This window comes from Sus scrofa, chromosome 3, assembly GCF_054392235.1.
Source record: "Sus scrofa isolate SSC_HxYL_T2T_F1_AM1 chromosome 3, Sscrofa_HxYL_maternal_Yorkshire_Landrace_v2.0, whole genome shotgun sequence".
Classification (NCBI taxonomy): Eukaryota; Metazoa; Chordata; class Mammalia; order Artiodactyla; family Suidae; genus Sus; species Sus scrofa.
The window spans coordinates 88,924,072-88,949,635 of record NC_139385.1 but is presented as its reverse complement, the minus strand read 5'-3'; positions in this window follow the sequence as shown (position 1 = coordinate 88,949,635).

The following is a 25,564-nucleotide window of genomic DNA, read 5'->3' as shown; positions in this document are numbered from 1 at the left end:
CTAACAGATTGCAACCCATTGGCCATGTGTGTTAGATTTATAAGGAAACCTCCATTTAAATTTGCACTGGTGTGTTTCGCAAGTTTCGCTATGGGCCAATATTCCTATACATTTATATTAAAATACTTCTCCATTCTAATAAACTCCTTTAGCCTACCATCATAAAGAGAACAGACCTACCTACTTTGCATCCTCCTCTGTAATTTTCTATTCTATCCTTCGGGGGTAGATTACCCCCATTGACTCAAAGCATTATTAGGTCAACTCATAGTAACTGCCACAACTATAGTACATACCCCGTCCCAGAATAAAGAGGATTTGAGGATGCAAGTTATATCAGTTACACTCTTTCCAAAAAGGACAGGAAAATGGACTTTATTTTATTTTATTTTTTGTCTTTTGTTGTTGTTGCTATTTCTTGGGCCGCTCCAGCGGCATATGGAGGTTTCCAGGCTAGGGGTCGAATCGGAGCTGTAGCCACCGGCCTACGCCAGAGCCACAGCAACGCGGGATCCGCGTCTGCAACCTACACCACAGCTCACAGCAACACCGGATCGTCAACCCACTGAGCAAGGGCAGGGACCGAACACCGCAACCTCATGGTTCCTAGTCGGATTCGTTAACCACTGCGCCACGACGGGAACTCCAGGAAAATGGACTTTAAAATGAGTGAACCAAGAGACAGCAGGCATCCAGAAGTCTGCTCCTAATTATCAGGTCTTAAGGGATACACACATGGGAGTGGTCTCACCAAGGGTACTGACTACACTCTTTTTATTTCTCAAAGACAGCAGTATTCACAGATAAGGGTAAATTCAAGAAAACAGAAATCCTGATGGTGCCAGACAGTCATAGCAAACATTTGTGTTAAACATCACTTTGAAAGTCTCTGTGCTACTTGTCGGAGGTACCAAGGAGTATGAAACAGTCATTATTCTCGAAAGACTTTCACAAATAGCTTTGACCGAATGCTTCCCACGTACCATGTTCAGCCCTTATGTGTGTGTATCTTATACACTGTGTATCAAAGCCTCATTATAACCCCTTCAGATAGGTATCGTTGTTTTCCACTTTACAAATGGAGAAACCCAAGCTCAGGGAAGCTAAGTAACACAGCTAAGTCAGTGTTGGATCTGGGGCTAGAACCTTAACCGTCTACCCTTAGAGCTGAGCATTTAACTATTAGGCTATCTTCTCCACTGCAACTTTGACCAAGAATCAGAGCATTTACAAACTAGATAAAATGCACAGGTGCGTAGGTTAGAGGTTTTGGTTTTAGGACTTACTCTGACATTTCAGTCGATTCTCTTTGTGCCTCCTTTTCTTCATGTATCAAATGAGAATGTTAACATGTCTATCTTATGTAACCTATCTTATGCGAGTATTACTGTAAGTGTTGAGAGAATGCGTTAAAGGACAAATAGTATACAAGAATAAAATGCTGTTTTAGGAGTTCCTGTCGTGGCGCAGTGGTTAACGAATCCCTCTAGGAACCATGAGGTTGAGGGTTCGATCCCTGCCCTTGCTTAGTGGGTCAATGTTCCGGCGTTGCCGTGAGCTGTGGTGTAGGTTGCAGATGCGGCTTGGATCCTGCGTTGCTGTGGCTCTGGTGTAGGCTGGCAGCTGCAGCTCCGATTCGACCCCTAGTCCGGGAACCTCCATATGCCGCAGGAGTGGCCCAAGAAATAGCAAAAAGACAAAAAAAAAAAAAACAAATTAAAAAAAAAAATGCTGTTTTATCTGTCTCTGTCTTTGTTGGGTCAAGGTCTGGATTGATATTCTAATTCAACAAATATGTATTGAGCATCTGCTGTGGCCCCAGCAAGTGCTTGGCACTACTTGGATAAAAGTTGTGTAAACCAGATATGATGGCTCCCTTTGTTGAACACAGAGTCTCAAGTCAAAGACAAACATTAAACAAGCAAGTATACACATGTGGGTATAATTTTAAATTGTGCCCCCCCCCCAAAAAAAAATAAACCCCTTGTAAAGAAAGAGAATACAAGAATGGAGTTGGAGGTAATGACTTCCATACTGGCGGAGGGAAGAACTGAAAGTGTGGTTGAGGGGTGTGGAGTCTGAGTCAAGCAGAGAGTTGAAAGCCGGAGCAGGGGGAGGAGGGGATATCTCGTATAAGAGTCAAGGTGGGGGAGGTACCAGCCCAGGGACAGGGCATGTGGGCCCTATAGTGGGTTTTGTATTTTATCCCAAGTGCAGTGAGAAATTGTTATTGGGTTAAAAGTGAGAGTCTGGCACAATCAAAGAGTTGAAAGTGTTTGCAAAAGTGATTACACTGGAGTTCCCATTGTGGCTCAGCAGGTTAAGAACCCGACTAGAATCCATGAGGACGCGGGTTCCATCCCTGGCTTCGCTCAGTGGGCTAAGGGTCTGGCGGTGCTGTGAGCTGTGCTGTAGGCCACGGACACGGCACAGATCTGGTGTTGCTGTGGCTGCAGTGTAGGCCCTCAGCTGCAGCTCTGATTCAACCCTTAGCCTGGGACCCTCCATATACCTGGGATATGGTGCTAAAAACAAAACAAAGCAAAACAAAACAAAACAAAAAGTGATTACACTGACGACCCATGATGTCAGGGCTGGGTAAAGGATCCAAGAGAGGATGGGACTGCAGGATGGAGAGACGCTCATGGGAGTGAGCAGTGGTGTCAGAGCAGAGCAAAGTGGCTGAAGATAAGAAGTGAGAGGACTAAAAGGCCAGGACAAACTGAGTAAACCAGGAAGGAAAGTTTCAACTCTAGAAGGCTCAGGCTTGAGGGTTTTGTGCCTGGCTGCCCCCTGTTGGTCGATTCTGATAGAAGCCCAGGAAGCCCAGCTGCTGGCCGAGTGGAACCCTAAAAAGCTTACTGAGGCCACAGGCAGCAAAGAAGAAGGCTGTTTCTCCTTAGACATGACATTTTCACTTTTTCAAAATGTCTCTGCCAAGGGTTTTTGGCTCAGAATGCTCTCACAACGAAAGTTCCCTTTATAAATAATCCCAGGTTTGTGTTCTCAAATGAAAATGCAACATGTGAATAATTGCGAGAACACAAGTTTCTCTCTAAATTTTGTTTTTACTTAATGAGGTAAAAAGTGCATGTTATAAAATGCATGAATCTTGGAATTCCTCATGGCTCCGTGGGTTAAGGATCTGGCATTGTCACTGCTGTGACTCTGTTTACAGCTTTGGTGGGGGTTCCATCCCTGGCCTGGGAGCTTCCACATGCTGTGGATGTGGCTAAAATAAAATAAAATGTGCAAATCTTAACTGTAAAGCTGGATGAAATTTTAGAAACATGTAGACCCATTACAGTACAGATATAATTAAAATGTAGACTATTCCAGCAGCACAGAAACCTCCCTCTTGCCCACCCCCAGTCACCACTTACTCCATGATCCTGACTTCAAACCACTACCCTGACTTTTAACAGCATAGATTAGCTTTGGCTTTTCTTGAACATCACATAAATGGGATCAAATCTTTTGTATTTCGCTTCTTTGACTTAATGTGTGCCTGTGAAATTTATCATATCGCATGTAGCAGTAGTTCATTCCTTTTTTAAAAATTCCACTTAAAAACCATACCACCACTATTTATCCATTCTCTTACTGATGGGCATTTAGGTTGTTTCCAGTTTATGGCTTTTATACTGCTCTGCTAAAAGTCTCACCCCTCTGTATGTCCTTGGTTGATTGTATGTATGCATGGTAGATATATAACTAGATATAGAATTGCCAGATCAGTTTAAGTGGATACTGTCAAAAGGTTTTCTGAAGAGGCCCTCCCACCAGATCATTCCGGTTGTTTTGCATTTTTGCTAAGCCTTGGTGTCATTAGGTATTTTGTTGTTTGTATTCTGGTGTATGTGTCCTCTCACATTAGCCAAGCAACAGAGGGGACTTCAAGAGAACTCCTTGGGGAGTTCAATCTGTGTCTCTTGCAGTTTGTGTGGTGCAGAGATGAGTGCCAAACTTGTTCTGAAACAGTTCTCCAGGCCAAAGTGGCTGGTAGTGCCAAGTACAGAGGGCTGTACTGAATGTGGACCAGACTCCCTCCTCGGGCAGGGCTAAGCCTGGATGCTTCTTATGGACCAGATGCCGGTCTTGAGTTGCTCTTGAATCCTGTCCTGAAGCAGCCATGAGATCCCAGCAGAGAGGTGGCCTGAAAGACAAGAAGGAACAGTTAGGAATGGCAGCCAGGGAGTTCCCACTGTGGCTCAGCAAGTTAAGAACCCAATATAGTGTCCATGAGGATGCAGGTTCCATTCCTGGCCTGACTCAGTGGGTTAAGGATCCACTGTTGCTGTAAAAAAGAATGGTAGTCAGAGGAGGGGCATTGCCAGGGCCCAGGGCGCTGTCATCAAGGAGCCCGGCATGGGGATCTCTGAAGGATCAAGAAAGGGGCACATGAGAGGAACGCCTGCCCAGGGGGCACCTTCATGAGCACCTGTCAGTGAAGTCTTTCTTTCCCTTCCTGTCCCAAAAGAAGAGCTGAAATAGCCTAGTGAGGGCCAGGGAAGAGGAGAACCACAGTGGGAAGAGAAATCCAGAGCTGACCCTCTCCCCACTGTTGCCTCCCAGCCTAAAGCAAGCCAGAGCTGGGGCGGGGTGTGTGTGTGTGTGTGTGTGTGTGTGCAAATCAGGTAAGAGTTGGAGTTGTGATTAATGCACTCTCCTGAACACTTTCATTATTAGAATACCCCTGATAGACCCTGAAACCCAGGTATACATGCATATTTCTTTGCCTTCTCTTTTTATTTGAAGTTGGCCAAATCATTTAGTGTCACTTTTATGCAGTACTTTAAGTTACAGTGCTCTTTTATTTCTACCTTTTTATCGATTTGTAGTTGATGTACAACATTATGTTACTGTGTACAACCTGGTGATGCACAGTTTTTTAGGGTTGTACTCCATTTATAGTTATTATAAATATTGGCTATATTCCCTGTGTTGTGCAATATATCCTTGTGGCTTATTTATTTTATACATAACAGTATGTACCTCTTAACCCCCTGTCTCTATCTTGCCCCTTTCCCTTCTGTCTTCCCGTTGGTAACTACTAGTTGTTCTCTCTATATATGTGTGTCTGTTTTCTTTTTGTTATATCTACTAGTTTTGTTTTTTTTTTAGATTCCACATGTAAGTGATATCATACAGTATTTGTCTTTGTCTGATTTATTTCACTTAACAGAATACTCTCCAGGTCCATCATGTCATTGCAATTAGCAAAATTGTGTTCTTTTTATGGCTGAGTAATATTCCTCTGTGTGTGTGTGTGTGTGTGTGTGTGTGTGTGGTGTATGTATCACATCTTCTTTATCTCTTCATCTGTTGGTGGACCCTTGGGTTGCTTCCACATCTTGCAATTGTAAATAATGGTATGAACATTGGGGTGCATGTATCTTCAAATTAGTGTTTTTGGTCTTTTTTGGATATATACCCAGGAGTGAAACTGCCGGGTCATGTAGTAGTTCTATTTGGTAGTTTTTTGAAAACCCTCCATACTAGTTTCCACAGTGACTATGCTAGTTTGCATTCCCACCAGCAGTGCATGAGGGTTCCTCTCCACGTCCTAGCCAGCGTTTGTTATTTGTGGTCTTTTGATGATAGACATTCTGACAGGTGTGAAGTGATATTTCGCTATGATTTTAATTTGCATTTCTCTCATGATTGACAGTGTTGATGGGAGTTCCTTGGTGTCTCAGTAGGTTAAGTATCCAGTGTTGTCATTGCAATGGCTCAGGTTGCTGCTGTGGCACAAGTTTGATCTCTGGCCTGGGAACATCCCCCTGCGAGGGTGTGGCCAAAAAAACAAAAAACAAAAAAAACCCCAGTGTTCAGCATCTTTTCTTGTACCTATTGGCCATCTGTAAGTCTTCTTCAGGAAAAGGTTTTTATACCAGTACCATACCATCCTTAACCTCCTCTTATTTTAAAGCAATTATATAAAACAATATGTATATAATTGTACTGTTTGGCCTATAACATGTAGAAAAAAATGTTTTTCTTTGGCTTTTTTCAGGATGCACCTGAGGCGTATGGAAGTTCCCAGGCCAGCGCTCTAATCAGAGCTGCAGCTGCTGGCCTAAACCACAGCCACAGCACCGTGGGATCTGAGCTGCATCTTCGACCTATACCACACCTCATTAGATCTTTAACCCACTGAGCGAGGTCAGGGATCAAACCCGAATCCTCATGGATACTAGTCAGGTTCGTTTCCACTGAGCCACAATGGGAACTCCTAGAAATGTTTTTGACAATAGCAGCACAAAGGAGATGGTGGGAGCTGTAGGGAGTGAGTAAGGAAAGTGATGAGTATGATCCACAGGGACAAATGAAGAGATCAGAAATGGTAAATAGGAAAGGTCGTACAACAAAGTCTATAAATATACACTTGTTCTCTTTTCTTCAGTTAGCTTCCTTACTAGATGTAAAATTACATAAAATAATGGGTATAACATAGTTTGTATACATTTTAAGCTATATGTAGACATGATATATATAGACATAATAATGTGGAGACATAATATATGTAATATTACAAAAAGGAGAATAGAGCTATGTAAAATAATATTTCTATATCTCATTGAAATTGAGGTAGTGTAAGTCTGACGTTGATTCTGATAAGGTATCCAGAGTGATCCCTAGAGCAATCATTAAGAAAATAATTAAAAATGCATACTTACTATTAATTAAAATATTGCACTAGAAAATATTCAATTAATGCAAAGGAAAGCAGTAATGGAGCACCTGAGGAACAAAAATACAAGAGACACGTAGGAAACAAAAAGTAAAATGTCAGATGTAAATCCAAATGCGTCAATTATAACATTAGAGATGAATGGATTAGATAATTTTATCAAAATACAGACATCAGACTGGATTCTTTAGAAACCTAGCTGTGTGTTATCCAACTTTAAATTTAAAGATACAAATGAGAAGCCAGAGTGACCATACTAATATCAGACAAAATAGAATTTAAAGTAAAAAAAATGTATTACTAGAGGTAAATAGGAACATTTGATAATAATAAAAGGAATACTCCATGAGGAAAACATAGCAATTATAAACCTGTAAGCATGTAATGACAGAACACCAAAATATATGAAGCAAAACTAAAAGAAATGAAAGGAGAAATAGTCAAACAATAATGGTTGGCCTCTTCAACAACAACTTCATGATAAAAGACAAGTAGCCCAATTAAAAATAAGCAAACGGGGGGTTCCTAATGTTTCACAGTGGGTTAAGAATCCCACTGCAGTGGCTCCAGTCATTTGATCCCTGGCTGGGCCTGCAGTGAGTTAAAGGATCCAGTGTTGTCACAGCTGCAGGGTAGGTCACAACTGTGGCTCAGATTCAATCCCTGGCCAAGGAACTTCCATATGCATGGGTGCAGCCATAAAAATAAATTTAAATTTAAATAAACAAAGGACCTGAATGGACAGGTCTCCAAAGAAAATACACAAATGGCAGATAAACACATGAAAAGATGCTCAACATCATTAGCTATTAGATAAATGTAAATGAAAGCCACAATGAAATATGCTGTGATCAAAAAGACAATAAATTTTGGCAAGGAAGTGGAGAAGTGGGAACACATACATTGCTGTTGAGAGTGTAAAGGGTGCAGTCACTTTAAAAAACAGTCTGGCAGTTCCTCAAATGTTATGCATGTATGTATATGTGTGTATGTGATCCAGCAATTTCAGAAATGAGGAATAAAAATATGTTTTCACAACTTGTACTTATATACAAAACAGAAATGTTTATAGCAACATCATTTACGATAGTCAAAATATTAAAATGACTCAAATGTCCATCAAGTGATGAACAGATAAACAACATGTGGTATACTCACACAAAAGAATTATTCAGCAATAAAAAGAAATGGGAGTTCCCGTTGTTCCTCAGCAGGTTAAGAACCTGACACAGTGTCCAAGATGGTGTGGTTAGACCACTGGTCTTGCTCAGTGAGTTAAAGATCCAGCATTGCTCTAGTCTGCTGCTATAAGCTGCAGCATAGGTTGCAGATGTGGCTCAGATCTGGTGTTGCTGTGGCTGTGGTGTGAGCCTCAGGTGCAGCTCTGATTCGACCCCTAGCCCAGCAACTTCCATATGCCACAGGTGAGGCCATAATAAAAAGGGAAAAAAAAAATGAAGTTCTAATACATACTACAACATGGATGAACCTTAAAATCATGCAAAATGAAAGAAGCTAGTCACAAAGGGCCATATAATGATCCTATTTATATGAAATGTCCAGAAGAGGCAAATCTACAGAGATAGAAGGTATATGTGTGGTTGCCTAGTTCCATGGAGATGAGGGAGTTGGGGAACTGGGGGTGATAGCTAAGGGTACAAGTTCTTTGGAGGTAATAAAATAGTCTAAAATTAATAGTGATGGTGGTTGCACAACCCTGTGAATTTTCTAAAAGCCATCGAATTTTACATTTTAAATGGGTGGATTGTATTGTATGCAAATTATATTTCAACAAGGCTTTTAAAGAAGAAGCAAATGTCACAAGTTTCTAAAAGGATGTTAATTAAAGGATAATTCAAAATAGCAAAGAAAATACTGCTTTCAGGTTTACCTAAAGACAGAAAATTTGAAAAATTTTTATTTAATCCTATAAGATGTCTGAACAATAGGATATTAAAATATTATTATACTTTTATATTTGATAATTTTATCCCTTATTCTTTCTCTCACCAAATCATTTTTATGTCTTATGTTGATTTCTAAGTCCTCTTCAATTCAAATACAACTCCATTGACAAAGGACACAGAAACAAATTAAAATAGAATTTTTTATTAAATGTACATATATGTATATTTAAATTATTCCAAATTGATATAATATGAAAAATGGTTCTAGTTAAAAGGAATATAATAGGTTTCTATCATTTACATCTACAATGTATCATGTATACAAAAGTCTAATTTTTCTCACTTGTTTTATCTCTAAATTGTTTTCTTCATGGGAATAAGAACCCCCGTCAAATGAGGTTAAGGAAATTATTTTTAAAAACCCACCCATTTGCTCTGAGAATTATGTATTTGTTACTTTGGTTAGACCTAAATGCTCTAATTAAATTATATCTTTTTAAAATTTCTAAACTCTCTTTATCACTAGCAATTGTCACAATTCCAGAGTTGTTAACAATTTGCTGTGCTTTCTGTAAGCTTTTTTACATTAAACTTATTTATATCCGTTACCCCAGGGTCTAATAACACTTGAGAATGTAATATGGTTTCTTTTATAATGTACTCTAGAAACCAACACTGAGACTGAGAAAAGCTTATGAGGCAAATGGTATTTTTTCTCTCTTTAAACCTTTTGTAGTTTTCATACATCACCTTTTTGATTCATGCCGTTCCTGAGATTTAGGTATCTGCTATTCTGGCCAAGGCAGTTGAGCATCAGAAACAGCTCTAGAGTCTGCAGGTTCACTTGCCCCTGTGCGGTAAAGCCAACCTACCGATACCATGTTGTGATGAAGAAAGTGCAGTGTTTATTGCAGGGCGCCAAGCAAGGGCAACCAGTGCTTAAAAGACCCAAACTCCTCCAGGGAAAGGTTTTTAAAGACAGCGTGAGGGAGGGGGTTTGTGGGATGTGTGGTCAGCTCATGTACCTTCTTCTGATTGATTAGCGGGGAGGTAACTGGGAGTCAATATCATCAACCTTCTATTGAGGAAGTTAAGCCCAGACACAGCCGGTGAAGAGGAAAAGAGGTGGGACCTCCAGACAGCAGGTGGAATAGCCCCGGGCTTTGAGGAGGGTGCAGGGAAGAGAGAATCTGTGTGTATACTTTGATGATTTTAGCACCAAAGGCAGGACAACTCAACACTTTGGGTGAAGTGGGGATTAGTGGGTGGGGAAGGGTGTATAGAGGGTTGTGACAGACTGAACTACTCATTCCTAATTCTAACATTTCCTTTGTTAGGAGGTGGGAACAGTATAAACAGATGTGCAAAGATAGGAAATTGCAAGGTGTAATGGGGGATAGGAAGTAGACGGCTTTAGTTATAACAGAAGATTCATACAGGGGCGGAAAAAACTAAAAATCTGGGGCAGAGGTAGATTGTGAAAGCCTTCAGATGTCAGGGCAAGGAACTGGGTCCCAGCAAGCGGAAAGGAAGGCTTTTCAGCAAGGAAGTAAAATAATGAGCAGGTGGAGTTCCCGTCATGGCTCAGTGGTTAACGAACCCGACTAGTAACCATGAGGTTACAGGTTCAATCCCTGGCCTCGCTCAGTGGGTTAAGGAGCTGGCGTTGCTGCGAGCTGTGGTGTAGGTTGCAGATGGCGGCTTGGATCCAGCATTGCTGTTGCTGTGGTGTAGGCTGGAAGCTGAAGCTCTGATTCGACCCTGGGAAACTCCATATGCCCTGGGGGCTACCCTAAAAAGACAAAAGACTAAATAAATAAATAGTGAGCAGGCATTTTAGAAAGATATTTCTCAGGGGAAGACAGAATGGAGGCAGAAATCAGAGGCAAGAAAATGAGTTAGAAAGCTAAGTTTGGAGCAAGGGCCTTAATGAAGTGTGTATAAAACAGTTTAGCTTCTGGGCATTTGCATTCTAAGGAGATAATTATGTACACAAAGATTTAACTACCAAAGATGCTGGTTGCAAAATACTAATAAAACATTTATAAAATATTTGTAAAAACAATTTAAAGAGCATCTTCTTGCAGCTAAATCTGTGCACACATTCTTCATTATTTAATAAAGTTCTGTCTATAGATTAAAAATCTCTGGAGTTCCCATTGTAGTTCAGCAGTTAATGAATCCGACTAGGAACCATGAGGTTGCAGGTTTGATCCCTGGCCTCCCTCAGTGAGTTAGGGATCTGGCAGTGTGGTGAGCTCTGGTGTAGGTTGCAGACACAGCTTGGATACTATGTGGCTGTGGTGTAGGCAGGCAGCTTCAGCTCCAATTGGACCCCTAGTCTGGGAACCTCCATATGCTGTGGGAGCGGCCCAAGAAATGGCAAAAAGCCAAAAAAAAAAAAAAAAAAAAAAATCTGGAGTTGCCATGACTGTAGCGTAGGCCCCAGCTGTAGCTCCAGTCGACCCCTGGCCCGGGAACTTCCATATGCTGCAGGTGCATCCCTAAAAAGAAAAAACAAAATAAAATAAATTTCCAACTTTGTTAATGAAAATAAATCATTATGATCTTTCTTAGATCCACAAGACTAAAATGACTAAGAAAGATATAGCTATATAGATACACACACTGCTATATAAGCTCCTAAGACAGAAGTGTCAAAGTATTGCTCAAATATACTGGTTTTGGAATTGAGAGGGAATTACAGAGTTCTGTAGATATTAGAGGCTTCTTCCATGACCACCACCTAAACTGACATGGGAGCAGGGCAGGCAGCTCAGAGGGCAAGAATCCTCCAAAGGGAATGTCAAGGGCAGTTACCTAACTTTTCATGTCTATATCCCATCTCTAAACTACACTGTAAACTCAATGAAAGTAAACATAACACCATCCAAATGAGCAATAAAATAAGATTTTTTTGGTGGTGCCCACACCGTGTCAGAATGTCCCGGACCAGGCATCAGACTGGAGTCATAGCAGTGACAATGCTGAATCCTTAACTGGTGGGCTACCAGGGGACTCCCAATAAATAGGATTTTTGAAAATCTTCATAGAAAATTTTTTTTCCTTCATTGGGCCAATTCTGACCCAATTCCAGTGATCAGCCAATCCCACGCAACGGGCTCCTATTTAGATTACCTCAACCAGTGATGCTGCAAGGGCAAGGGGATTATTACCTGATCAAATTAAACCCACTGGAGCCCTCCCTAGAAGCTGGGGATGGGGATCCATCAATACAATCCCTTGGGTTTTGTAGTGGCTACACTATCTGGATGTTGGTAGAATATCATAAAGATGAAATTGGAGCCTATGACAGCAGAATTCAAATGTCAATAGAAACTGCATTTTATGGCAATAAAGACTTTGCAGGCATGATCACAGAACTGCTAACAGCAATTTGAAAAATCTTGAAGAATAAATAAAATATGAAAAGACTAGACTTATGTAGACAGTATTATAAAATGGTGGGGAATAGTGAGGAGTAGTTGGGAGATAAACTCTTGTCAACTAATATAGCTATTAAACTAACTGTAAGACAGTGGTTCTCAACTCCTGAGTGTCAATGAGACTTTTTTTTTTTTTTTTTTTTTTTTGTCTTTTTGTCTATTTGCTATTTCTTTGGGTCGCTCCCGCGGCATATGGAGGTTCCCAGGCTAGGGGTCGAATCGGAGGTGTAGCCACTGGCCTACGCCAGAGCCACAGCAATGCAGGATCCGAGCCACGTCTGCAACCTATACCACAGCTCATAGCAACGCCGGATCGTTAACCCACTGAGCAAGGGCAGAGACCAAACCCGCAACCTCATGATTCCTAGTCGGATTCGTTAACCACTGCGCCACAACGGGAACTCCTCAATGAGACATTTTTAAATGCTACCGTGATTGGAGTTTCCACTGTGGCTCAGTGGGTTAAGAATCCAACTAGTATCCACAAGGATTCGGGTTTGAGCCCTGACATCACTCAGTGGGTTAAGGATCTGGGATTGCCTCAAGCTGCAGCATAGGGCATAGGTCACAAATGTGGCTCAGATCCCGTCTTGCTGTGGCTGTGGTGTTAGCTGGCAGTTGCAGCTCTGATTCAACCCCTAGCCTGGGAACTTCCATATGCCACAGGTTTGGCCCTAAAAATAAAATAAAATAAATCAAACCAAATCTACAGTTCTTGATGGCACCTGTGACTGGATTGAAAGACTCAAGAGTTATACTAAGCCTGTTGGCAGTAATACATGGTACTGGCTACCCCAGGACAAACAAGTCTGACATTCCTTGTGTAGTAGACAGCTGTCGCTTTGGTTTCCCAGCATCCATTCCCCATTCTTTTCGGAAAACAGCAGGTGAGAACTTCCCTGAAGAGCCCCCTCTCCTCTGTCCTCAAGCCACATTGTTGGAGCACTAGGGAGGCTCCCTGAGTCATTAAGTAATTCCCCTCCCCTTGGCTGCAGTGATTGGTCCAAATCTGGCCAGTAAGGGTGAGGACCAGGGTTTTTGTTTGGCTATTGGAGGAAAGAAGTTCTTTCTTTCCTTTTGGATGTGAAGCAGAAAGGACATTGGAAAGAGCCACTGCGCTGCCGTTTTTTAGGCGTCCTAGGGTGGGGGTCGAGGAGGGAGCAGTGGAGTCTGGAACTGCCTGAAGCCACCAGGTGGAGCCTGAGCTCGATGCAGAGCTAACATCCTGTGTGTCATATTCAGCAGTGCTGGAAAATTTACTTCCCTGAACTTTTCAGTTATAGGAGCTGTGTTGACGATATCTTATCTTCTGTGTTCTTGATACTTTGGCATTTGGGTCCCTGACCCTGGAGAGACTGCCATCCCACAGCTAGCTCATTCTTGGGTATAGCAAATGGCTCCTCATTCCCCTCCCCCCATAGACACACCCAACACACCCAGTGTGTGCCTTTGACTGTGCCAAAGAATCCAGAGTGATCTCTCTAATTATCTCTTATCAAACGCTCATACAACAAGCTAACATTTCCCCTGCCCTTCATTAATCCAGGACCAGGACCCAGGATCATCTAATAGCTGGAATTAATCAAACTATCCCATCCTAAACATACTCAGATATCTATTTACCCTGTTTCACCCATTCTTTCCCACCAAAACCCTCTGGGCCATGTTCTCCCCTCCTGCTCCTCCCTGCCCCCTGACGAACCCTGGTCCTTCCCCATGTGGCCCTGTGTTGGGCCTCCTGTTTCTAAGGATCCCTGAGTATAAACTTCTTTCTTCATGACAATCATTTCCACGTGGGCATGTCTTACCATACCTGATTAAAACAAGTCCTGGGTACATTTTTTAACAGAAGCCAATACATTCCTTTCTTATCTTTTTAAAAGACAATTCAAGTTAGACGTTGTTGTTGTTGTTGTTGTAAGTGTTGATAGAAAATCAGATAACAGTCAAGCGATGAAGAAAAAACTAGAATTTTATTCAAACCAAACTGTGGATTATAACTTAGAAACTCAGAACTGTTCCACTCGTTAGCAGTTAGATATGCAATTTCATACTTTTTTTTTTTTTTTTTTTTTTTTTTTAGTATATGTGCTGCCAAAGCGAGCACGGATTTCATACATTTTTGAACCAAAGAATTAAAGTATCATATTGACACTGTGTGTAAATACATCAAAGATGTTTTTGGTCAGTTGTGCATGTACGGAGCAAGGCTTTGGTCCATGCGATGCCCTGTGTGGGATGAAAAAAGAAACACTAATTTGAAAATTATAATTCTGGTGTCTGAAGAAAGAGACTGTTTGTCTCAAAGGTTGATTACATCGTCCAGCTTTGAGGTGGTCTGGTTAATGTGTAATAAAGATGCACCGTTGCTCATTGGGAAAGGCCTGCCACAAGGGGGCATCTTATTTGTTTATTTTTCTTTCTGTATTTAGTTTGAGTGTCCTGCCATAGAAAAGTTTATGATTACACTTTATCACTGTGTCAGAAAAAGTCCTAACTGATACATATAATTATTGCACCACGGTGGCCTTCGTGACTTTTTAGCTGTCTAGCACACATCCAATTCCCCTTTTTTGGTAACATCACTCTGGTGTCCTGTTAAGAATTCTTCCTAATATGTGCAGCAAGTGGGTAACTTCCATACAACAGGAGATGAGCATGGGGAGTTCCCACTGCAGCTCAGCAAGTTAAGGATCTGGTGTTGTCTCTGTGGTGAAATGGGTTTGATCCCCAGCCCAGCACAGTGGGTTAAGGATTACCATGGCTGTGGTATAGGTTGCAGCTGTGGCTCAGATTTGATCCCTGGCCCAGGAACTTCCATATGATATGGGAAGCAAAAAGAAAAAAAAAGAAGAAGAAGAAGAAAAAAGAGTTGAGCATGTAACCAGGACTCCTGTTCACAGGGATTGGTTCAGGGGAGGTCATTGACCAAATTTGCCTAATCACAATGAACCAGGGGAAAAAATTCTTTTCAACTGACTTTGGATGCAGAATGATACAGAATGGAGAGCTGCTGACACCATCTTACCACCTCAAGTAAAAATCTGCGAGAGATTAAGCCAACAAAATCGAAATGTAACCAAGAGATGGGGAAGGAGAAATTGAGTCCTGATGTCAGAATTTGAGTTCCTGATCACAGTATGCCTGAAGTCCACACCTAGTCTTCTCAGTTACATGAGTCAACTAATTCCATGTTCTGGTTAAGCCAGCTTAATTTAATTTAATTAAGGCAATTGTTAGAATCCTCTTATGAAATTTTAACTTGGTCACTCTTCAGTACTATGGCTTGTTTGAGTAGAACCGTTTACTTTTCTGACATGTAAACCCTGGAGAAATTTTGATGTGCAGACCTGGGCTAAAATGAACAAAATGCACTAACAAAGGACACAGATAGACTTTACACAGACTATGTCACTGAGTCCAAGCTCTTACTGCTCACTGCACGGCAGACCAATAAATGCAGAGACGAGGTGCTGGGGCAAGGTTAGCCACTGTCTTTGGAAAGCCAGCAGACAGAGAAGCTGGGGACTAGTATCCTAAGAACTAGTTTCCCCAGTTAGAACTCAGGCTTCTTTTATACTAAAAGGGGAGGGGATGTGGCTCGTTGTTGCAAACATCTTGGTGCTGGAATCCTTCGTTCTTACAGCTGTCTAGGTAGGTCTGGTCACAATGTTTCTATAACCTCCAAAACAAATGTTATTCTTTGTTCTACAGGTTTTAGCTCCATGAGAATGGAAACGTGCTTTACTTTTTAAAGATCAGAGCCTTGAGAATGGGATATACTACATATTTCAAGCTATAGGCAACATTCTTTTACAAAAGGTGCAGAACCAGCATGAGTAAGCACAGACAACAGAGCACAAAGGTTAGAGCTAAAGGAATAGATCTAATACCGAGTCAGTTTTGTTCGTCTCTGTGCAATGGTCCATCATGAATATTCCACAGCTAACCTCTCAAGGTTTTCTAGAGAATCTGTGAACAACATTTAAGTTGCTAGCTGCACCTGATTCAGAAATGGAAAACAGGAGTTCCTGTCGTGGCGCAATGGTTAACGAATCTGACTAGGAACCATGAGGTTGTGGGTTCGATCCCTGGCCTTGCTCAGTGGGTTGGGGATCCGGCGTTGTTGTGGCTGTGGTGTAGATGAGCTCCTACAGTTCCTATTCAACTCCTAGCCTGGGAACCTCCATATGCCACGGGAGCATCCCTAGAAAAGGCAAAAAGACCAAAAAAAAAAAAAAAAAAAGAAAAGAAATGGAAAACAAATCTCTTTGTTTCCAAACTGTTTTTCTCACCTCTTTCCCATTTTTCTTTTATGATTGCTGTTCTCTCTTTCTTTTAGATAGACCCACTCTGTCAGTTTGTTTCTTATATACAAATTAAAAAATCCTAATAACTCTTTGAATTGTTCTTTGATTTTTTTCTGACAATCTTATTCTCCCAAAGCTAATTTATTAATGTCCTAGGAACAAGCAAACTTTCTTTGCCTGCTTTTTGTCACATTATAAGGCAGTTAGCTCAAAGCAACTGAAATGCCGATTTGTGCTGTATCACGTCACCTTCTCAGCCCCAGGTCATGGCAGACAGGCATCACCATGACCCTGTGTATACTCAGTTATGGAAATATTAAGTTTTCACATTAGTTAAAATTTTGTGGCACTCTTGTGAAGGATTCATGGAAGACCAGTTTGCTGCCAGACAACCAGGAATAGTCTTGATCCCCAGTCCAACTGTAGAATAGGCTACTATGTGAATGCTTTGTAAATTCTTCTAAGGTCAGGTGATAGGCAGTAAGAACCAGTAGAGGTTTATTAAGAAAAGTCATTTTAATTTTTGATTGGGCTAATATTCTGTAAATATTACAGTAAAATTTCTAATTCAAATAAGGAGTCCAACATGGTCTTTCCTGATATTTTGATTGTAAAATAAAGAAGTGACATGGGTAACTGTGTGTGCAGCTAATTGAATAATCTCCCCAAGGTATCGATTTTTTAATTTAATTTACATAAACATTTATTAAGTATCTCATAGAGAGAGTTCCCATTGTGGTGCAATGGGACTGGCAGTGGCTCTGGAGCACTGTGATGCAAATTCTCCCCTGTCCAGGCACAGTAGGTAAAAGGATCCAGCATTGCTACAGCTGCAGCATAGGTAGCACCTGTGGCTCAGATCTGATCCTGGGCCCAGGAACTGCTGTATGACGTGGGAGCAGCCAAAAAAGGAAAAAAAAAAAAAATCTAGTATGTATCAATCACTGTATTAGGTTTGGTATACAGGAGGAGACTGCAGCTCTCCCCAGCAAAACATGATACAGAAAAAACATCTTATTAGAATTTTAATAGAACCATATGCAAATCCAAAGGAGAGATAGCAAATGTAGCCTGGCTATAACTACTTAATGAACTATTGTGCCATCTTTAAATACAATGCTGAAGAAAATTCATGATAGTATTGAAAATGCTTATATGTGTAAAGGGAAAATGTGGAACACAAATTTTTATACAAACTTTCATCTTAATTATGAAAGCCTAATTCACATAGGAAAAATACTAGAAAAAATGAACCTAAATTTTAAGAGTGGTTGTCTCTGGATAATGGGTGGGTTATGTATGAGCTCTATTCTATGTTTTCTCTTACTATTCTAAGCTTTATCCTTCTCTGCCATATTTTCTATTACTTTCGTAATAAAACACTTTAAAATGTATTATAAAGTTTGTTAAAATAGTAATAGGTAGATATAAGAATATAATGAACTCCTAGATTCGATGATTATCAAGTTTTTTCCCATTTGCTGCATCTTTATTTTTTCGCCAGAGTATTTTAAAGAAAATCCCAGATATCATATCATTTCACCTGTAGATAATTTGGTTAGAATCTCTCTCTCTCTCTGTTTTTTTGTTTGTTTGTTTGTTTGTTTGTTTTTGTTTTTGTTTTTGTTTTGTCTTTTTAGGGCTGCACCCATGGCATATGGAGGTTCCCAGGCTAGGGGTACAATCAGAGCTGTAGCCACCAGCCTATGCCACAGCCACAGAAACGCAGGATCCAAGCAGCATCTGTGACCTTCACCACAGCCACAGCTCAGGGCAACGCTGGATCCTTAACACACTGAGCAAGGCCAGGGATTGAACCCACATCCTCATGGGTACTAGTCAGGTTCGCTAACTGCTGAGCCACAATGGGAACTCCAAGATAATTTTTTTTTTTTAACAAAACTGCAGTGCCTTCATAGCACTTAGCAAAATTAACAATAATCCTTTGGTAAACTCTTATACCATCTAGTAACAGAAACTCTTTTATTTCTGTCAATTGTCTCAAAAATGTCTTTTGGAGTTCCCATCATGGCGCAGTAAAAATGAATCTGACTAGGAACCATGAGGTGTGGGTTTGATCCCTGGCCTCACTTAGTGGGTTAAGGATTTGGCATTGCTGTGGCTGTGGTATGGGCCGGCAGCTGTACCTCCAATTAGACCCCTAGCCTGGGAACCTCCATATGTTGCAGATGTGGCTCTAAAAAGACAAAAAAAAAAAAAAAAAAAAAAAAAGAAGAAGTATTTAAAAAGTTGGTTTAGGAGTTCTGCTGTGGTGCATGCAGAGGGTTAAGGATCCAATGCTGTTACTGCAGCAGCTTGAGTTGCTGCTGTGTCATGGGTTGGATCCCTAGCCCAGCATCTTCCACATGCTCTGGGTGCAGTTAAGTCCAAATAAATAAATAAATAAAGTTATTTAAATTCAAGTACAAATAAGGACAACACATTACAGGGACTTCAGGTTAAGATGGCGGAATAGAAGGACTGGAGCTCAACTTCTCTCCTAAAAACAACAAAATTTATAACCAAATGCTGAGCAATCTTCAACCAAATGGACCAGAAACTTTCAAAAAGATATCCTACCCCAGAAGAAAAAGAGGAGGCCACATCAAGAGGTAGGAGGGGCAAATATGTGTGATATAAGCAACCCTATACCTCCCAGGTGGGAAGCCCCATGGACTGGAAACTAACTGGTTCACAGAGTCTCACCTACAGGAGTGAGAGTTCTGAGCCCCACATCAAACTCCCATGTGTGGGGATCTGGCACTGGGAGAAAGAGCCCCTGGAGCATCTGGCATTGAAAGCCAGTGAGGCTTGTGCACAGGAGCTTCATGGGACTGGAAACGGAGACCCCATTCTTAAAAGGTGCACACAGACGTTCATGTGCACTGGGTCCCAGAGCAAAGCAAAGTCTCCATAGGAATCTGGGTCAAACCTGACTGCAGTTCTTGGAGGACCTCCTGGGAAAACAAGGGTGAAGGTGGCTTGTTGTGGGGGAAGGATATTGGAAGCAAAGCTCTCGGGAATATTCATCAGCGGGCCTTTCTCTGGAGGTGGTCATTTTGGAAAATCTAGCCCCACCCGTCAGTCAGCGCTGAGAAGCCCCAGGGCAAACAACAATCAAGGTGGGATCACAGCCCTGCCCCTCAGTAAACAGGCTGCCTAAAGACCCCCCCAGGCACACAGCCACCTCTAATCCCATCCAGAGACAAATCCCCACCTACCAGAGGGATAGGAATCAGCTCCACCTATCAGTGGGCAGGCATCAGTCCCTCCCATCAGGAAGCCTACAGCAAGCCCCCATACCAACCTCAGCCACAAGGGGGGCAGACACCAGAAGTAAGAGAGGCTGGGATTTCCTGTCGTGGCTCAGTGGTTAACAAATCTGACTAGGAACCATGAGGTTGAGGGTTTGATCCCTGGCCTTGCTCAGTGGGCTAAGGATCCGGCGTTGCCATGAGTTGTGGTGTAGGTCACAGAGGCAATTCAGATTCCGCATTGCTGTGGCTTTGGGTAGGCTGGCCGCTACAGCTCTGATTAGACCTCTAGCCTGGGAACCTCCATATCCCATGGGAGCAGCCCTAGAAAAGGCAAAAAGAAAGACAAAAAAAAAAAGTAAGAGAGGCTACAACTCTATTATCTGTAAAAAGGTCACCACACCAAAAACCTATAAAAATGAAAAGACAGAGAACTATAACTCAGATGAAGGAGAAAGAAAAAACCCCAGAAAAATGGCTAAGTTATCAGGAGATTCTCAGCCTCCAGGAAAAAGACTTTAGACTGTTGATGCTGATGATGAAACAAGACATTGGAAATAAACTGGAGGCAAAGATGGATAACTTACAGGAAACACTGGCCAAAGAGATACAAGATATAAAACTTAAGAAGAGATGCAAAATACAATAACTGAAATAAAAAATTCATTAGAAGCAGCCAACAGCAGAATACAGGAGGCAGAAGAACGAATAAGTGAGGTGGAGGACAGATTAGTGGAAATTACGGATGCAGGACAGAAAAGAGAAAGAAGATTGAAAAGAAATGAAGAGAGTCTCAGAGAACTCTGGGACAACGTTAAACACACCAACATCCATATTATAGGGATGCCAGAAGGAGAAGAGAGAGAGAAGGGGATAGAAAAAATATTCCAAGAGATAATAGCCGAAAACTTCCCTCACATGGGAAAGGAACCACTCACTCAAATCCAGGAAGTGCAACAAGTACCATATAAAATAAACCCAAGGAGGAATACACTGAGACACATATTCATCAAACTGACCAAAATTAAAGACAAAGAGAAAATCTTGAAAGCAGCTAGGGAAAAGAAACAAGCAACATACAAGGGAGCCCCAATAAGGTTATCGGCAGGTTTTTCAGCAGAAACTCTGCAGGCCAGAAGGGAATGGCATGATATACTTATGTGATGAGAGGAAAAAACCTCATCAAGATTACCCAGCAAGGCTCTCATTCAGATTTGAAGGAGAAATCAAAAGCTTCACAGATAAGCAAAAGCTAAGAGAATTCAGCAACACTAAACCAGCTTTACAATAAATACTAAAGGAACTTCTCTAGGCAGAAAAGAAAAGACAGCAATAGGAAACAAAAATACCACAAATGACAAGGCTCACCAGTAGTTATATATATAGTAAAGATACGAAATCATCCATGCACAATTATGCTACCAAAATCAGAAATGGTGAGAAGAGGTGGGTACAGATGCAGGACACTGAAGATGCACTTGCAATTAAGAGAACAACAACTTAAAACAATCTCTTATATATATAGACTCTTACATCAAAACTTCAGAATAAATACAAACCAAAAATCTACAATTGATACACAAACAAATAAGAAAAATCAACTCAAATACCACACTAAAGATAGTCATCAAACCACAAGAAGAGAGAACAAGAGAAGAAGGGAAGAAAAAAGAGCAACAAAAACAAATCCAAAGTAATTAATAAAATGACAGTAAGAAAATACATATCAATAATTACCTTAAATGTTAATGGACTAAATGCCCCAACCAAAAGACATAGACTGGCTGAATGGATACAAAAACAAGACCCAAATATATGCTGTCTTCAAGAGACCCACTTCACTTCTAGGGACACATACAAATTGAAAGTGAGAGGATAGAAGAAAATATTTCATGCAAATGGGAATCAAAAAAAGCTGGAGTAGCAATACTCATATCAGATGAAATAGACTTTAAAATGAAGACTATTTTAATGGACAAGGAAGGTCACTACCTAATGGTCAAAGGGTCAGTCCAAGAAGAAGATATAACAATTTTAAATATCTACGCACCCAACATAGGTTCACCACAATATGTAAGGCAACTGCTAACAACCTTAAAAGGACAAATCGACAATAACACAATAATAATGGGGGACTTTAACACTCCACTTACAGCAATGGACAGATCATCCAGACAGAAAATCAATAAGGAAACACAGGCCCTGAATGAAGCATTAGACCAGATGGACTTAATAGATATTTATAGGACATTCCATCCAAAAGCAACAGAATACACATTCTTCTCAAGTGCACATGCAACATTCTCTAAGACTGATCACATCCTGGGCTACAAGTCCAACCTCGGTAACTTTAAGAAAATTGAAATCATATCAAGCATCTTTTCTGACCACAACACTATACAACTGGAAATCAACAACAAGGAAAAAACTGCAAAAAACACAAACACATGGAGACTAAACAACATGCTACTAAACAACCAGTGGATCACTGAAGAAATCAAAGAGGAAATTAAAAAATACCTAGCAGCAAGTGACAATGAAAATACGACACTCCAAATCCTATGGGATGCAGCAAAAGCCATTCTAAGAGGAAAGTTTATAGCAATACAAGCCCACCTCAGGAAACAAGAAAAAGTTGAAATAAACAAGCTACCTTTACATCTAATCAGCTCGAGAGAGACGAACAGACAAGACCTAAAGTTAGTTGAAGGAAAGAAATCATAAAGATCAGAGCAGAAATCAATGAAATAGAAACAAAGAAAACCATAGAAAAGGTCAATGAAATGAAAAGCTTGTTCTTTGAAAAATCAACAAAATTGATAAACCCTTAGCCAGACTTATCAAGAAAAAAAGAGAGGACTCAAATCAGTAAAATTAGAAATGAAAAAGCAGAAGTAACAATGGACATCACAGAAATACAAAGGACCATAAGAGACTACTATATGCAACTATATGCCAATAAAACGGAAAACCTAGAAGAAATGGACAAATACTTAGAAAGGTAAAATCTTCCAAGACTAAAACAAGATGAAATAGAAAAGATGAATGGACCAATCATAAGAACTGAAATTGAAACTGTGATTAAAAACCTTCGACAAACAAAAGTCCAGGACCAGATGGCATCACAGGCGAATTCTGTCAAACATTTAGAGAAGAGCGGAGTTCCCGTTGTGGCGCAGTGGTTAATGAATCCGACTGGGAGCCATGAGGTTGCGGGTTCGGTCCCTGCCCTTGCTCAGTGGGTTAACGGTCCAGCGTTGCCGTGAGCTGTGGTGTAGGTTGCAGATGCGGCTCGGATCCTGCGTTGCTGTGGCTCTGGCGTCGGCCGGTGGCTACAGCTCCGATTCAACCCCTAGCCTGGGAACCTCCATATGCCGCGGGAGCGGCCCAAGAAATAGCAACAACAACAACAACAACAAAAGACAAAAAAAAAAAAAAAATAGAGAAGAGCTAACACCTCTCCTTCTGAAACGATTTCAAAAAATTGCAGAAGAAGGGATACTCCCAAACTCATTCTATGAGGCCACTGTCACCCTGGTACCAAAACCAGACAAAGATTCCACAAAAAAAGAAAACTACAGGCCAATATCACTGATGAACATCAATGTAAAAATCCTCAACAAAATACCAGCAAACCGCATCCAACAATACATTAAAAGGATTGTACATCATGATCAAGTGGGATTTATCCCAGGGATGCAAGGGTTCTTCAATATCCGCAAATCCATCAGTGTGATACACCACATTAACAACTGAAGAATAAAAACCATATGATCCTCTCAATAGACGCGGAAAAAGCCTTTGACAAAATCCAACACCCATTTCTGATAAAAACCCTTCAGAAAGTGGGCATAACGGGAACCTACCTCAACATGATAAAGGCCATATATGACAAACCCACAGCACACATCATTCTCAATGGTGAAAAGCTGAAAGAATTCCTGCTGAGATCAGGAACAAGACAAGGATGTCCACTCTCGCCACTACTCTTCAACATAGTTTTGGAAGTCCTAGCCACAGCAATCAGAGAAGCAAAAGAAATAAAAGGAATCCAAATTGGAAAGGAAGAAGTAAAACTATCACTCTTTGCAGATGACATGATACTATACCTAGAGAATCCTAAAGACTACCAGAAAACTGTTAGAGCTCATCCATGAATTTGGCAAAGTTGCAAGATACAAAATTAATACGCAGAAATTGATGGCATTTCTATACACTAACAATGAAAGATCAGAAAGAGAAATTAGGGAAACAATCCCGTTTACCATCACATCCAAAGAATAAAATACCCAGGAGTAAACCTACCCAAAGAGACAAAAGACCTGTACTCTGAAAGCTATAAAACGCTGATGAAAAAAATCTAAGATGACACAAATAGATGGAAAGATATACCATGCTCGTGGATTGGAAGAGTTAATATTATCAAAATGACTATACTACCCAAGGCAATATACAGATTCAATGCAACCCTGATCAAATTACCAAGGACATTTTTCACAGAACTCGAACAAAATATTTTAAAGTTTGTTTGGAAGCACCAAAACAAAACAAAACAAAACAAAACAAAATAGCCAAAGACATCCTGAAAAAGAAAAATGGAGCTGGAGGAATCAGGCTCCCTGACTTCAGACTATACTACAAAGCAACAGTCATTAAAACTGTATGGTACTGGCATAAAGACATAAATATAGATCTGTGGAACAGGATAGAAAGCCCAGAATTAAACCCATGCAGCTACAATCAACTCATCTATGACAAAGGAGGCAAGAATATATAACGAAGAAAAGACAGCCTGTGCAATAAGTGATGCTGGGAAAACTGGACAGCCACATGGAAAAGAATGAAATTAGAATACTCCCTAACACCATACACAGAAATAAACTCAAAATGGATTAAAGACCTAGATATAAGACCAGACACTATAAAACTCTTAGAGGTAAACATAGGCCAAACACTCTCCAGCATAAAGGACTGCAACATCTTCTCAGATCCACCTCTTAGAGTCATGACAGTAAAAACAAAAATAACAAATGGGACCTAATTAAACTTAAAAGTTTCTGCACAGCAAAGGAAACCCTAAACAAAATGAAAAGACAACCCACAGAATGGGAGAAAATCTTTGCAAATGAATTGACTGACAAAGGATTAATCTCCAAAATTTATAAACATCTTCTGCAGCGCAATACCAAAAAACAAACGACCCCATCAAAAAATGGGCAGAAGATCTAAGCAGATGATTCCCCAAAAATACATACGGGTGGCCAAAAAACACATGAAAAGATGTTCAACGTCACTCATTATTAGACAAATGCAAATCAAAACCACTATGAGGTACCACCTTACACCAGCCAGAATGACCATCATCAAAAAATCTACAAACAATAAGTGCTGGAGAGGGTGTGGAGAAAAAGGAACCCTAGTATACTGTTGGTGGGATTGTAAATTGGTACATCCACTGTGGAAAACAGTATGGCGATTCCTCAGAAAACTAAAAATAGAATTACCATTTGATCCAGCAATCCCACTCCTGGGCATCTATCCAGAGAAAACCATGACTTGCAAAGACATGGGTACTCCAATGTTCACTGCAGCGCTATTTTCAATAGCCAAGACATGGAAACAAGCTAAATGTCCATTGACAGAGGAGTGGATCAAGAAGATGTGGTAGATACACACAATGGATTATTACTCAGCCATTAAAAGGAATGAAATACCGGCATTTTTAGCAACATGGATGGACCTAGAAATTATCATGCTAAGTGAAGTCAGCCATAGAATGAGACACCAACATCAAATGCTTTCACTGATATGTGGAATCTGAAAAAAGGACACAATGAATTTCTTTGCAGAACAGATACTGACTCACAGACTTTGAAAAACTTATGGTTTCCAAAGGAGACAGTTGGGGGGTAGGGAGATGCACTGGGGTTGTGGGATGGAAATGCTATAAAAC